The following is a 15,286-nucleotide window of genomic DNA, read 5'->3' as shown; positions in this document are numbered from 1 at the left end:
GTCCCATCCCCAGCACCACCCCTGCTGCAGAAGCCAGGAGCGGAGCAAACCTGGGGGGGGGCACCCACGGCTGCCCCAGGTGTGGGGGCACAAGCAAAATCCCCCATTCTGCTGGGCATGGGGCTGGGGTGCTGCAAGGGGACACAGGGGACCCCAAGACTAAGGGGGGAGCCCCCTGCTGCAGCCCCCACGCTCTCCAGTGCCTCGTGTCCCATCCCTCCCGTGGGCAAACCCCAATTGCCCCCCTTCATCACTCACTACAAGCCCCCAGCAGCCCCCAAAGCTCATTGCCCCCCCATCACCCACCCCAACCCCCCAGCACCCCAAAAACCCCCAGCACCCCCCAAACCCCTTTATCTCCCCATCACCCACCCCAAACCCTCAGCGACCCAAAAACCCCCAGCACCCCAAAAATCCCCAACACCCCCCAAACCCCATTGCCCCCATTATCCACCCCAAACCTCCAGCACCCCAAAAACCCCCGGCACCCCAAAAACCCCTTTAGCTCCCCATCACCCACCCCAAACCCTCAGCACCCCAAAACCCCCCAGAACCCCAAAAACCCCTTTAGCCCCCCATTACCCACCCCAACCCCCCCCAGCACCCCCCAAACCCCACCACCCACACCAAACCCCAAGCCCCCAGCACCCCAAAAACCCCCAGAACCCCCCAAACCCCTTTATCTCCCCATCACCCACCCCAAACCCTCAGCGACCCAAAAACCCCCAGAACCCCAAAAATCCCCAACACCCCCCAAACCCCATTGCCCCCATTATCCACCCCAAACCTCCAGCACCCCCCAAACCCCTTTAGCTCCCCATCACCCACCCCAAACCCTCAGCACCCCAAAACCCCCCATAACCCTAAAAACCCCTTTATCCCCCCATCACCCACCCCAAAACCCCCCAGCACCCCCCAAACCCCATCACCCACCCCAAACCCCAAGCCCCCGGCACCCCAAAAACCCCCCATCACCCCCCCAAGACCCCATTGCCCCCATCACCCACCCCAAACCCCCATCACCCCAAAACCCCCCATTACCCCCATCCCCCCCCATGCCCCCCCTTTACCCCCAGTCCCCTCCCCCTGCCCCTCCCCTCGGGCCGTGCCCCCGGGACTACAACTCCCAGCATGCCCCGCGCCCCCCCCTTCCCCCTCCCCTCCCGGCTTCCGGCGGGGCCGGCCCGGGGGAGCGGCGGCGGGCGGCAGGTGAGGGCGGGAGGGCGGCCGGGGAGGGGGGGGCGGCTGCGAGCGGGGCCCTCGGGGGGGGGCTGGGAGGGGGCTATGTAGGGCTGGGGGGAGTTATGAGGGGCTGGGGGGAGTTATGAGGGGCTGGGGGTGTGAGTGAGGGAGTTTAGGAGGGGCTGGGGGGGGTTAGGAGTGGGGTTATGTAGGCATTAGGGGGGTTATGGGGGTGGGGGGGAGTTAGAAGGGGCTGGGGGGAGTTGTGGGGGGGTTAGGAGGGGCTGGGGGCCTAGGAGGGGGTTTAGAAGGGGGCTGAGGGGGGTTTAGAAGGGGCTGAGGGGGGCTAGAAGGGGGGTGAGGGGGTTTAGAAGGGGCTGGGGGGTGTTGTGAGGGGGTTTAGGAAGGGCTGGGGGGTTGTGAGGGGTTAGGGGGAGTTGTGAGGGGGGTTAGGAGGGGCTGGGGGCGTTAGGAGGGGGTTTAGGGAGGGCTGGGGGGGTTGTGAGGAGCTGGGGGGTTGTGAGGGGGCTTGAAGAGGGTTAGGAGGGGCTGGGGGTGTTAGGAGGGGGTGAGGGGGTTGTGAGGGGGGTCAGGTAGGGATAGGGGGGTTATGAAGGGGGTGAGGGGGTTTAGGAGGGGCTGGGGGGTTATGAATGGATATATGAGGGGTTGTGAGGGGGGTTAGGAGGAGCTGGGGGGGTTAGGAGGAGATGAAGCTGGGTTATGAGGGCTTGGGGGGGTTGTGTCTGGTTTGGGGGGGTTATTTGGGGGTTGGGGGGGGTCCCACTCCTCCTGCCCCAGTGCTGGGCCCAGTCCTGGGGTCCGTGCCCCGTTGTGTGCCCGGGGGCTGTTTCACCCCTGGGTGTCCCCCAGCCGGGGCCGTTCAGTGCCAAGCCCCGGCTGTGCCGTCCCGTGGTGGTCACAGCCTGCGCCTCGCCTTCTGCCCTCTGCGGCAGCCCCGCTGCCAATTCTTTGTTTGCTCCATCCCGTCCCAATGATGTGTGGAACTTAAAACGCTCCCACTGCGCTCCTTTAATGCTTTCCTCCTGATTTATTCCCCTCTTCGTCCCACGCCCGGCTGTGTTTGTCCAGGTGGAGGCAGGTGAGGGCTCGGTGCCCCTCTGGGCTGGCAGCAGGAGGTGTTAGGGTTGCGGGAGCTGCGTGCCCCGGGACGAATTTAAAGCCCTTCTCCATCCTAAGCGTTGTTCCTACAAACTGGGAAGGGAAACGTGAATGCCTGCGATTGCTCCTCTGCTCCAGAGTGTAAAGAAACCTTGACTTGGGTAGGAACGAGTGAGTCGTAAACTTGAAAGTTGCCTTTGGAAAACATCACCGGGTCCCAGACAGGGTCTCGTTGCGAGGGGATTGTTGGGGTTTTTGTGTGGTGCTGCCCTGGCAGGTAACAGGATCGGCTCGGCTGAGTTCTCCTGACGTGCTAGTGCTGTGGAAGTTGCACAGAAGTGTAATTAAAGTCCTCTGCCTGCTATGATTTCAGTGTAAACGCCTGGTGCTCTTCAAACGCACTATTTAAATTAATCCAAATTACCCTTCAGAGTAGACAAGACCTAAAACTGTAATCTTACATAGCTTAGATTCCTTCTTAAATGAGAGTGGGGGGAATACAGCCAAAAGAAGGCCAGTTATGATGGAATCTTGTTGGCACGCGGCTGTGCCAATTTAAATTAATACCTTGGATGGTGACAGTAACAAATCCCTTCTCTTGTTCGGAGTTGGTTTAAACTTGTCCTTTCCACCAGCACCACAAGCAGCTGATCTGTCCTAAATTAACGTGGTTTTGAGCGTGTCTGTTGTGCTTTCGCAGGGCTCGCTCTGCTCTCAGGTGATGCCTCGGAGGGTGCTTTCGTAAGGGAATTTTCCCTTCTGGAACACCAGGAAGCAGCTGGATGGCCCTTAAAAAGCCCTAAAAAAGAAGGGAAGGGTCAGTCCTGCTGGGGCACGGGGCAGAGAGGCTGCCACCAACAAGGGGCTGTGATTGCTTCCTTGTTTCCATGCCGCCGGATCGGTGATCTGTGCTTAGGCAGCCTTCTCCTTCATTCAGTCCCTGGCTAATTTGATTTCCAGTTTAATTTGATGACAGTTCGGGGAGCCAAATCGCTTGTATTTAAACAAATGGCTTCTATTTTGATCAAATTTCATTGTGTTTGGCGTGTGTTGGGGTATCACGTGCGTTAAAAACCGCTGACACCACAGCTCCTGTAGGTCTGTCAGCCGCTGCTGAACGATCAGTTAGGAGCCGTGCAAAACCGGGGTCTGGCAGGGGATGTGCAGGGCAGCGGGGCTTCGGGCACTGATAATGTATTTTTTTGAGGCTGGGCATGAAGCAAGGTGGCAGATATCCCCATGGTCACCTCGACGTGTTCAGTTTTTGGTATTTTTTTGGGGCTGCAGGGAGCGCGAGTACGGGGGGTGATGTCGGCACCTCACTGCTGCCGTGGGTGGTGGTGGGAGCACAGCGAGCTCAGGGAAGGGGAGCCCCACGTCACGCTCACCCCGATTCAGTTTTTATTTGTCTGGGATGTCCCACGTACGTGTGCCGTGTGGGTTTGTGTATGGATTCGAGCGAGCTCTCTGCCAGCGGGATGGGAGCCCGTGCAAAACCGATGGATGCGCTGCCATGGCAGCGTTGGGCTTTGTGTCGAGAGGGGAAGAAAGAAGTCCTTTCAGAGGTCTATTTTTGGCGTTTAATTAGTGGCTCTTGCTGACATGTCGGTGCCGTGGTGAGAACCGTTTCCAGTTCTGCTCTGTGCGCGGGGTCGTGTCCGTCCCCTGGCGGTCCCACCTGCGGCTGGGGGCCCCCGGCCGCCCCCCGAAGCCTGCCCCCAAAGCAAAGGGCGCATTCCTGGCGTGCCTCTCAGGTGAGGCAGCGCCGTGGGGATAGGACAGCCGGGATACGCGGCTCCTGGAGGGTCTCAGAGGGCTTTTGCTGGGCTTTCACATCCTTAACTTCTCTCTGCCCCGGAGGAGTTTGGTGTCTGTAAGGGCGTGATTCACCGGTGGGTTTGGGATGGGTGTAAAAGGCTGCGCGTTCCCTCCTGTCCTATCTGTTGTGGTCAGGGGGTGACCACGCAAAACCTCGCAGGGTGACTAATTACTGGCATTTCTGCTCCTCGCAACTAGGGAATTGTCTTGGTGATGCTGTAGCCATGGAGGAGGTCATCAATCTGAAGGTGCTGCTCGTCCCGGTGCCCGTGGTGTCGGCGGGGTTCTGGCTATCAGCTGTGCCGAGATAGGGAGGTGAGAGGCAGCCTTCCTGCCCAGCTCCAGCCCGCCTGGCACGCCGGCTGAATTTCTTTGTTTACCCAGGACTGTGTGCTCTTTCCACGGCGCACTGGGGACGGGGTGGGGGAGGGAGGACTAATTATCTCCAGAGAGAGGCTTTTAATGCTATTAGCCCAAGGAACGGGCTTCGTCTCGGAGCTGAATGAGTGGATTGTGTGAAGAAACATCAAGCACCAGTGGCAAAGACAGGAAAGCTGAGAGCGCTCCAAAGGAGTGTTCTCTGCTCAACCCTGGGAATAGATTTATTTTTTTTCCCCCCCAATCCGTTGGCTAGCAGCGGCCGTGGGAGGAGGGAGTGGGTAAACAGATTGTTAACTTTCTTCTTTTGTGTTTGTGCTTTGGGCACGCTGATTACAAAACAGTTAGGGATGGCTTACCTGCCAGCTGCGGGGCTGAGCTCCCGAGCGGAGCCGGGCGATGCGTTATCAGCAAGTAATTAACCGTGTCTGCTGGATGGTGGGGCACAGGAGGTGCGTGTGATGAGGTTGGGTTGTGCAAGCCCGGCACTTCCCGACCCCCCTGTGCTGAGCTCCGAGCCTGACTGCTCCAGCTGCCTGCCTTCGGAAGCAGATTTGGGGAAGATCGTTGGACTTTGGTGAAGTTGAGTGGGATTTAACGGAGGGGTCTGAACCTTCTCACCTTGCGGGCTCCAGGAGGCTGCTGCTGACAGCACGGACCCCCTGGCAGACAGGTTGGGCACTGACAGCCCGGTTTCCCTTTAGCTAACTAATCCACACAAGTGGCCCCCTTCGAGATGTGCTGCCACGGACTTGTCTAAAATCGATCGAGATTAATCCCCGCCATCGATTTTTAAGCTGGAAGCAGCCTCCTAAGAGGTCCGGGAGGGCTTCCTTCATTGACTGCCTGTCTGCGGGAGGGGTGCATCCTTGTGAAGGTGTCTGCTTGTCTGCCCTGCAGACGGTAAGCTTGCAAGGGCGTAAGCAAGCAAAAATTGGCCTGCTGAGAAGCCTTGATTTGTAAACTTGGCTCACGGTTTGAGAGGCATCGTCTTGTTCCGTACCCGCGCAGCGTTTAGCACCAGGGCTTGCTCAGGGCTCTCCTGCCACAAACCCCGTGTTGTGGGGGGGGGTCCCAGTGAAAAAACAAAAAGGTTCTGACCCAGGAGGTAAGGACTGCCAGCCAGCACTCCCTGCCACTTGCTCTGGTGCCTGTGGCTTCACGGAGGCTGCTCGTGGACGTGAAGCTTCCAGAGGTGCTCATGGATGGGGGAGAAGCCAAAGGTCATCGCCTTCGGGGAGTGAGCTTTGAACAAAGCGTGCAGCTGTGTCTGAGCCAATTTGAAGGGGACTTTGGCATCTGCTGTACTCACATGCCTTTGCGACGGTTGTTCTCCTGTCTAATTCTCCCTCTCCTACTCGCAAAGTCAAATCAGGAATTTTTGAGCTGCCAAGTAAAAGTCACTGATACAGGCTGGGGGGAGTCGTCTGTTCGAGCAGTGCCTGATGGAAGCGTAATTCCTGTCAATATTACTTCTGTCTTGGCAAGACCACCCTGCAGATACACAGAGGGGCTGCTGGGGGGGTGTTATTGATTACTCAGATCTCCAAAGCTGCTCAAAAGGTTTTGGTGTGTTGGCAGGATCTGCAGGTAGCAGGTTTGCAGGTATGGCCATCGCCAGCGAGCCTGCTCATCCTGGTGTGGGAAATTTCAGCAGGTTTCTGCAGGGACAGAGAATTTGGATAGGGCTCTGGCTGTCTTGGGTTCTCGGGGAACCCATTTCCAAGCTGCTCCATTGCAATGTGGGCAGCAGCAATTGTGGGACCCGCAGAATTTTGGTTGCTGATCCATGCACAGGGCACCATGGGGAGTCTTCATCAGCTGGGACCTCGCAGAGGACACTAAGGGGTATGCCAACTGATTTGTGCTGCCAGTGTTTGTCTTGTTGGGGGTATTAAGTGTAGCCTGTCTGGTGCAAACCAGCTCTAATTTGCTGTTGGGTAGGAAATGGCAGAAGTAGGAGAAGTCCACTGGGGTTTGTTCCCTTGTAAAGGGTGTTTGGTGCCAAAAGAGAGCAAATAATTAGAAGCAAACTCTTATTCCCTTAGATCTCTGATTAGTAGCAGGAGAGAAAGGGGCATGGTCCCTGTAGGGTCACCGAGACTTCATTTACCTTGTGCTGAGAGGTAAATTAGGGCTCGTATCCTGCTTTAACTTGACCTGGATCCTGTTCCTCCTGGCTGTGGATCAGGCCCACAGGTGAGCAAGGGCACAGAATTTTTCGTCTTGTACCTCCAAATCAGCTTCTAACGTACAGTCCCATAATGATTGACTAAAAAAAGCCAGCAGTGAGATTGCAGGCATGTTTAAACATGATTTCTCTTGGCTCAGCTGCGCCTTTTTAGAGCAATATCAACCTTTAGGGTGGAATTGTCAGATGAGTGCTGTCGGGCTGTCTTGGCTTGTGCTGTTTTACAGCAGTTTTGAAATTAGCTGTGGCTTTAGGCCATCTGGCTTTTCTGTTACCTGCTCGGTGCAATGTGAGGATAGTTAAGAGGGTGGATGCTGATGGAGCAGGGAAACTGGAGCAAAATTCATACCTGCTAACTCAGCCTGGCACCTGATGTTACAAGGAGTGGGTTTTGCTGCTGTTATTGTTCTGTTCCACTTGTCTCATAAATACCGGTGTGTTTTTTTTTTTCTGGATTTGAAGATAAATGGGGTTTACAGGAAGGGAAGTGCCCGGGCTGGAAAACTCTGCTCATACGTGGGCTGCTCAGCTGCTCTGCCTGATTCAGGCTGGCTCCTTTGCACCTCGTCTCGTAACGCACCCAAGTGACAGCCCCGCCGTGTCTTCCGGAGGCGTTGGTGGAGAGAAGGTGGGAAGCATTCCAGGTGAATTCACCCAGCAAGCTTTTTGGGGCTGTCTTGGTCATGCTGCAGTGCGTTGGGAAGCTGTCATGAGGCAGGGAGGTCGCTGTGTGAACGCAGCAGGTTTGGAAAGCAGAGCGAGGGAGCGCTGCGAGACTGCTGCATCCCCGGAATCAGGCTGACACCGGTGATTACCTTAATCAGTAGTTCCCATCTGCTTCTAGCTCCAGAACGAAGCCTTCAATCTGAACCCTAATGGCTGGGTTCTGTACCCATCAACCAGTCTCTGAGCACGGGGAAAATAAGGATGTTTGGGTGGACAGGAGGCCTAATTTAGCTCCCAGCTGTGCCGCTGCCGTGCTGTTTGATGTCAGGCAAGCCACACTTTCCTGTACCTGTTTCATCCTCCGCAAGATTAAAAGTGCTTAGCGAGGGCGTAGTCATGCTCTTGTTCGTAGCTAGAGGGAAATATTAATTGCCTCTCAGCCTTAAGGGCCGTAATTAGCAGCCAGGTTATACTGGTCTGGGTCCCATCTCTTACGTGTTGCGCAGGGTGTCAATGCGGCCTTTAGGAAGGAGAACGTGAGTAACAGGAGGAAGCCTTTATCTGAGTGTTGGGTAAGTCCAGCAGCGTGGAGGGCAACTGCTGCTGTGGTTTGGCTGAATCAGCGGCGTTCGAGCAGTTGCTTCTTCGTCTGCACCGTGTCCGAATGCGTGTTGGCCACTGGGAACCTGCTTTTAAACTTTGAGCTCTGCGCTTTTTCTTTATGTGCAGGCTTTGCCAGGCTTCACACTGGAGTTATCTGCCCGTGGGTATTGTTTTCGGTGGTGTTTCTGTACGGGGGAGGCTTTTTCAGAGCTTTGCGAGTGTAATAAGAGCAAGCTTGCCTTGATTCTTCTGTAAATTACTGCTACTCGCGGGAAGTGGTATTTATAAAGCTGTTGTGCTGTGTTTCAGCGTGGAAAGGGAGGTGGCGGGAGAAACTACAAGGCATCTGTTTCCCTTTCATATAAATGGTGTAGGTGATGCTCTTGCATGGAGAGAGCAGCAGGCCTTGAATAAACACTGGTTATATTAACATTTCCAACTAGTAAATTTCTGGGTAATCTCTTCTTTTGGAGGATTTATTCTGATCTGAGAGCAGCAGTCTCCGGGGAAAATGAAACCTCCTTTTAAATCCACTTTGTTCAGCCCTTAGACTGGGACCTGCTGCTAAGCCAGGCCATCTTCCCCCAGCCTTCCTATGGCCCTTAAACCAAGCAGCCCGGAAGGTGAGGAAAGTTAAAGGTTTGTGGGATCTCAGTAAAATCACAGGTCTGCAGATGCTGGGGGTCCCATGGGCTGCCCCCAGTGCCCACAACGCCAGTCTGTGCCCTGTTGCTGGGCGCTCCCGTGTCGGCCGAGGCGTACCTTTGTTTCAGGTAGCTGATTCATGGCCCTGTGTGTTTAATCACAGTTTCTATAGCAGTGAAATCTTTAACGAGAGGGTGGAGTTCGCTCGCAGTTCACTGCGGGTTTTGGGTGAACGTTGTGGCTGATTCGTGGAAGTTTTCTGCTGATGAGTGATTTTTCTAGGACTAATGGTGTAGGATGTTCTGTGTTCGTGGTGCGTTAAGCACAAGCATTTCTTCAGTTTTTGTACTGTGCTGCCTTGCTAAGGAAATGCAGGAGGAGGATTCCTTCTGTCAGTGTGATAAGTTTGGCTTTCCACTTTCTGATTATCAGTCAAGGTAGCAGAACCGCTGGATCACATGTGGGTGGATGGTGCCGTGTCCTTCCAGCACTCTCCACAAATCGTTCCTTCAGGCTTTGGCATTATGCAGTCCCTTCTGTTGGCTCACGCGCTGTCGGGGCACTCTTTACAACTGCTGTTTAACCCCACCTTCCTGAAAACCTCAAACTCCTAGGTGTTCCCAAGGTGACTTTGCTGCGGAGGCAATTCGAGCCTTCATTCTTAGTGCCAGGAGCAAGGATTTTCATTTGCATAATCAAGATAACATGCAGGATAGGGTTTCTTTGTGTATTTAAAGCTGTGCAGCATCTTGCTCTTGTGTCCTGGCAAAATATGGTGTGTTGTGGAGCTTATATTGCAGTGTTGGTCCGGGAGAAGTGCTTTAGCCGAATGTGTCCTCAGGAGCTGGCTGGCCATGCTAGCAGTGAGTCGGGCTTCAACAAAAAATTGCTAATTTGAAACTTCTATAAATTCTATGAAAACCTCGTCTTGAAGCTGGCATTAGCAGTTGATTTGGAAGAAGTGTGACAGCATGTGCTGTTGTTTGCCTGCACCCTGTCCACTCTGTGCATCCTTGCTTCCCTTTGGAGCATCAGTGCTGTAGGAGCAAACAAATGGAGCCTTCTGGCCCCAACCTCAGGTTCTGAAGTGGCACGGGGCTTGCCTCTGACAGCAAGGGCAGCTGAAACAGGAATGTGCTGGGAGAGGATTTGTATCTGCGTGAATCAGAACTGGTGACTTGTCAAGAGTCTGCCAGAGATGTTGGTTAAAAATCCTGGTGCTCAACTGCATGCAAGGTTCACTGGTGGCAGGCTGATTTTTGCCCGTGTCCCATGGGCGTATTGGGTTAAATGGCTGTTTGTAAGTGTCGGCAAAGCAGTCGGGGTATGTGGCACACGGGGAGGTACGTGCTAGCAGGCTGCTCAATGCTTCCCTTTGTGGTGTGGCTGGGGACAGCCTTCCGTGCCTGTTCCTTGGGGTTTCAGGTGCAGAGAGGCTTTGTCTGCTACTCGGACGCATTGCAGGTAACGGGGAGGTCGCGGTTTCTTTGCCTGTTTGATTGTGTTGAAGGGAGAAACTCACTTCGAGTTCTGCTTGTAGTAGTTGGGGCATGAGATCTTCTCATGGATTGAGTCTTAATTTCAGCATCCCCACAAGCTCTGTCTCCAAGAATAATGACTTGCTAGAAAGCTGTACTTCGGGAAGCCTCTAATAGGGCTGGATGTGTAGCGGTGGCCATTTGCCTGCCTTTAAAGTAGCCAGCACGGGGTGCAACGTTTGCTGTCCATTAGGGAGCTCAGCAAACAGTTTCATTCAACATCCTCCTGGCTTTTAAGCAGATCAGGTTGATTTTGTGAGCCTGGGCAACCAGAGGGGTGGTTCTGTCAGGTGGGACGCTGCTGTTGGACGGGATGAAGTATAACGATGCGTGCAATTCGTAACAGCGAGTCTCTGCCAGATTCCCTAAAGAGCTTGTAGGGGGCCACAAGGAGAATGAGGAAGATTTCACAGCCTCTGGTGCTTGTTGTACTCAGTGTTTGTGGCAAAGCACGCCAGGAATCTCTTCCTGCAATGACCTCCCCTCAGCAAAGCCAGCAGGCCCTGCCATGACTCCCCGCAGGCCGTGGGGCCTGTGCTGGTGGCTGTGAGGGAGGCATGAGGCCGGCCCCCACTTCAGCATTTTATTGCCCATTCTCAGGGCTATCACTTCCTTTTCTAAGGGCTTATTTCCTTCCTGTGCCGTGGTGTTGAATGGGAGGAGGGCACACAAGAAAGTGACGGCCTGTGGGGGTGTTCAGGGCAGGTTGCACCTCAGCCCGACCAGGACCCGCTCTCAGCCACAGGCCCCACAGCCAGAGGGGTGTTAGGGGATGGAAGTTTAATCAGCCTGCAAATCAAGCTGATTTGGGGCTGGAGCACTGCTGATGTGTGTCGTGGTCCCATAACAGCACGGTGTTGTTAGGCAGGCTCTGCCATGAGGCTTTGTGTCCCTGGTCTCTGTGGGACAAAGGCTGTGCTGGAAGCGGAGCGGGGCTCCTGCATGGTGCGGCCAGCAGGAATCTGGAAATGCCTTTAATTGTGTGGGGAGCAGGTGGCTTTTCCACCCCCTGTTTATTCCAGCGTAAAGTGGGGTTTTGTTGCTGGCTGCTCCGAGGAAATGGGAGCAGTGAGGGGCAGAAGGAACTGGTTGAACTGGAATCCCAGTGCTGCCGGCCTTGGGCTGGGAGCTTGCTCAGGGAAGCGTTTCAAAACCTGGGGCTGGCAGCGGTTGGCACTGCAGGGTTTTGCTCCATAGCACATTGGGAGGGTTTAATGGTGCAGCTTTGTAGCAGAGACCTCAAATCATCTTAGAAACATGAGCAAACAAATCCTGTTTTGTCAAAATCATGGATGCTCAGGGGTATCCAGCTTCGACAGGCACAGCTTGGTCTGAGTGGCGCAAACGGCACAGAGAGGTAAGGCTGGCACCTTGATGTGGAGAGGGTGAACGGAGGAGCAGGCAGGATCTGATGGATCCCAGTGGGTTTTTTCAAGCCTGTTTGTGGTGCTGGGAGCCTTGCTGCCCTCCTGCCTTGGTCTTATCCCTTCTCCAGGACCGCAAGTGGTGTGCTTCAGTGCCAGACCTCTGTTTTGGGCTGCAGCTGTGTAAACACCTAAAACTGCTCCACGCAGAGAAGAAGAGGCCCTGTGTATTCACTCCTTTCCCTTATACTGGAACAAGTGTTTGTGGGCCATGTGACAAACAAATTGAGGAACTGAATTGGATTAAAACCAGCTGTTTTTTCAGCAGACTGGTTTCGGCTGGGGTCAGCTGCTCCGTGAGCTTCCTGATGCCAGCGCAGAGGAGGGTAGGCAGAGCTGCTCCCTGCAGCCCAGTCTGACACCACGGCTCCTTCCGTGGGAGGCATTTGGGGTTCAGGTGTGGTTTCTCTGGTCTGTGCCTGGTTGTCCTCTCCTTGTGCTGCTCCCTTAAGGAAGCTTTTGTGTTCAATTGTTTCTTCAGCTTTGTTTTCAGCTCAAGCTGACCGGCAGTCCGTGACGCTGCAGGCATGGAGGAGCTGAGCTCTGTAGAGTTCAGGTGGTTGGCTGTGGGGGCTCCTCAGGGCTAGTAGGTCTTGTGGGAAGCCTGTTCTTTGCTTTGGGTCATGCAGGCGAATGCTTCCTCCTGTCAAAAAGCTTATTTTGTCCGAAATTCAGTCTTATGTTATCAAGTCATTGGAGAAGTTGGGGTGCTTTGGCTCTTGCTGTGGTGAGCTCTTTGCTGCAGATACAAGAATGGGACACAAAGACCTCCTTAGTTTGTGCTGTGGCAAAAGCTGCCTGCAGCTTGACTCTGCAGCAAGATGGTTAATATCCAAGAGGTAGCCTGAGACCAAAGGGGAGCCAAATGAAGAAACTGGCTGCTTCATTCCATTTGGCTGTTAAAATGAGGATGGAGCTGGGGAGGTGTCGTGGTTGAGTGGCCTGAGCTCATCCCAGTAGCTCCATCACCCAGCCCAGGGACAGGAGAGGCCACACAGGAGCAGTTCCAGACCCCAGCAAGTGGCCCTACATCGCCAGCAGAGCATTTGCCTGGTAGCTGTCCCTGCAGACCTGCGTGCTGGCTGCTGGGATGTGCAAGCACACGCGTGTTAGCTGGTGTCCCAGCGAAAGTCACGGTAGGTTTGTGTTCCTTTGGGTGTGGGTGTTTTACAGCTCACCTGATTCCGGTGTGGCTGCTCGGTGCTGTTACCCAGCTGCCGGCTGTAAGCTGTGTGTCCAAACACTGCTGTTTGTAGACACCTCTTTAAGAACCGGAGTGTTCCCTGCATGGAGTCATTTAGGAAATGCCCGTGTATAGGCAAACCTTGGAGCTGGCTGAGAAACACCCTCTGGCCTCAAGTGAATTGCATCACCTGTCCGGCTGATGTCAGAGGAAGGACGCCGACCAGTCCTGAAGGCTGCTGTGAGCGTCAGTAGTTGTCAGAGGAGGCTCAGGATGGCTCAAGCTGCAGTTCCTTCTTACAGCACGATAGCCAGTCCTCGATGACCTGTTCTTACTGCAGGCTGCGCTTCCCTTTAACAAACCTGTCACCGTAGGTTGGTGTCATCTGTGCAAATGCAAGCATTTTTTGTCCGTGTCCTTTCAGCACGGCTTGGCTCTGTGTTTGGAAGCGCGGAGCGACGTGCTGGGTGTCGAAGGCAGTGAGCTGGGAGGGCTGGGACCGAGCCTCTTATCTCACATAGCAGAGCGATGCGGCAAGGCTGCTGAATGTGTGCCCTGCACGTGTGCCAGGGCCCAAGTACGTGTGGGAGAGGGCTGCTGGCAGCCAGGCGCTGGGATCTGTTCCTCAGAAGGGCACGGGGCCGGGGTAGGGATGGAGAGGTGCTGAGCCCCACGTACATCCAGCAGCACTGCACGTGAGCAGGACACGCTGTGCTTCCTCCCCGGAGCTAAGGGCATCGCCTTGGAAGCATGGGCTGTGCCAAAACATCTTTCTTCTCTTTCAAATGGGAAATTTCACCACCTGCTGCCACCTTCTGCTGGAGCTGACCCCAAGAGGTGTGTTTTGCAGGACAAATGTCAGCTTCCATTTAAAATGAAGCCATTCCCCAGCTGTAGGTAAGGACACAATCCTAACGTGATTTCAGCATCTCTTTACGTTTCCAGATATACTTTCAGTTTATATGTGTGGCTTCCAGATCTGCATGCAGCTTTCTACCTCCTGGAGCTCACTCAGAGCTGACTTTGAAGTCTTGAAAGCAGAGTCAAGTGGGTTTAGTTTCTGTAGTTTGTATGGGTCAGCAGGGATTTAGGTCCCGCTAGGGTTAACATCTCTTACAAAAAGCAATATGGAAGAGGCACGTTGAGTGACCACATCCTTCATTTTCACGCCTTTTTTACAATTTCACTCCTTTTTTACGTGTTGGGTTGTGCTGATGTAGGCGAGTCCCTTCCCTTCTTGATACTCGTCAGGAGCGCTGCTGGAGGCGGAGGGGTTGGGGTACTTGTGCAACCATTCCTCGTGCCGGCACCTATCAAGAGGCCTTGTTTGTTGAGCAAACCAGCAGTTTCTGGGCTGGTTGATAGCTGTGCTGGGGTGTGTGGGGGGGTGAGCGTGTTAACGAGCCTGCTCCGATGTCCAAGGACACAGCATTTGAACAGAACAAAAAGGCTGAACCTGGCATATGAGAGAGATCACCAGAAAGGCGCAGCTTCCAGCTCATTTTTAAGGATTTTTCCCTGTATAGATTTGGATTTTAACTCTTGCATGAAGCTCCTGACATGCAGTCAGTGACGTTGACTCGTGCCCACCGTGAGAGGCGTGCATAATTCTTGCTCAGCTCTTGGATCTCGCCGAGGTGAGGTGAGCCAGCTGGGTGTGCGGGGCAGTCCTGTGCCTCCACCGGGTCCTGCCTGCAGGCACCGCCTGAGATCGGCTTGGTTTTGTCACCCTTGTTACAGTGGAAGGTCCTTTTGTGGCCGAGAAGCAGCAGTGGTTAGTTTGCTTGAGCTCTTACCGCAGCTAAATGCCTGGAAATTGTCCTTTGTGAGCTGGGGTGGGTGAAGTGGCAGTGGGAGGAAGCGTTCCTGTTCACGGGAGGGTTTCAGGAGTGTCGCTGCTTCTGTGCATCAGTTCTGCAACTGTCCCCGTGATCAGAATCAGCTCGGGGCACAGAGTTAGCACAATCCTCATGTAAACAGTGCTAGTGCTTCGTAAACTCTCCGAGATTGGCAAATGATTTTTTTTTTTAAGGGAATGTTCCTGCTCAGAAACTTTCTGGGCTTATTTTCACGATGGGATGCCTTCCTGCCCGTCCTGGTGTTGGGAAGAGTTTGCCAGCTCAGTAATGGGAATTCCTGTGTTCCCTGTTATGGCTGGGGCACCTTTTATTGAAGCTGGAGCTGTGGGACACAAGCAGAATAAATTATGCGGGGAGGGCCTCTGTAAGGAAATGTCTCTTAATCAGAAATAATTAAATTCTACAATCAGGCAATTAAATAATTAAATCAGACATAATTGAATTGTTGTATTGAGATCGGGAAGGAGAAAGAAGGCTGCAGCTGAACTACAAACTCCACCCAAACTGTTTAAAACACTGAACCAAAAAAAAAAAAATGCGATTTCAGGTTGCTGGAGAGGTGGTGGTGTGACTGCAGGGTGCCTACACGGAAGGCAGGGGTTCGGTCCCAAGCAGCTGAGCTGTGTCCTGCTCAGGAGCACTGACTCGATGTTCAAATCAGTGAAGACCCCTACACA

At 54.2% G+C, this 15,286-nt stretch overlaps 1 protein-coding gene across 6 annotated transcripts in view; it reads left to right on the top strand.

The window, feature by feature from the left end:
* The first annotated feature begins 1,134 nt into the window (after positions 1–1,134).
* The window catches only part of PHACTR4 (phosphatase and actin regulator 4), a 59,013-nt gene continuing 44,861 nt past the window's right edge, over positions 1,135–15,286 (top strand). Inside the window, exon 1 of one of the 6 annotated variants that reach the window (XM_068658075.1) lies at positions 1,135–1,209. The gene's annotated coding sequence lies outside the window, so the exon portion shown is untranslated. Of the gene's footprint in view, positions 1,210–2,340; positions 2,476–4,329; positions 4,438–15,286 lie in introns of those variants that run through there. The other 5 variants (XM_068658081.1, XM_068658082.1, XM_068658079.1 and 2 more) reach the window with 5 other exon arrangements.

Source organism: Anas acuta, chromosome 21 (assembly GCF_963932015.1).
Source record: "Anas acuta chromosome 21, bAnaAcu1.1, whole genome shotgun sequence".
Lineage (NCBI taxonomy): Eukaryota > Metazoa > Chordata > Aves > Anseriformes > Anatidae > Anas > Anas acuta.
Note: the sequence above shows the minus strand (reverse complement) of the source record. Positions and strands in the feature narration are given on the sequence as shown.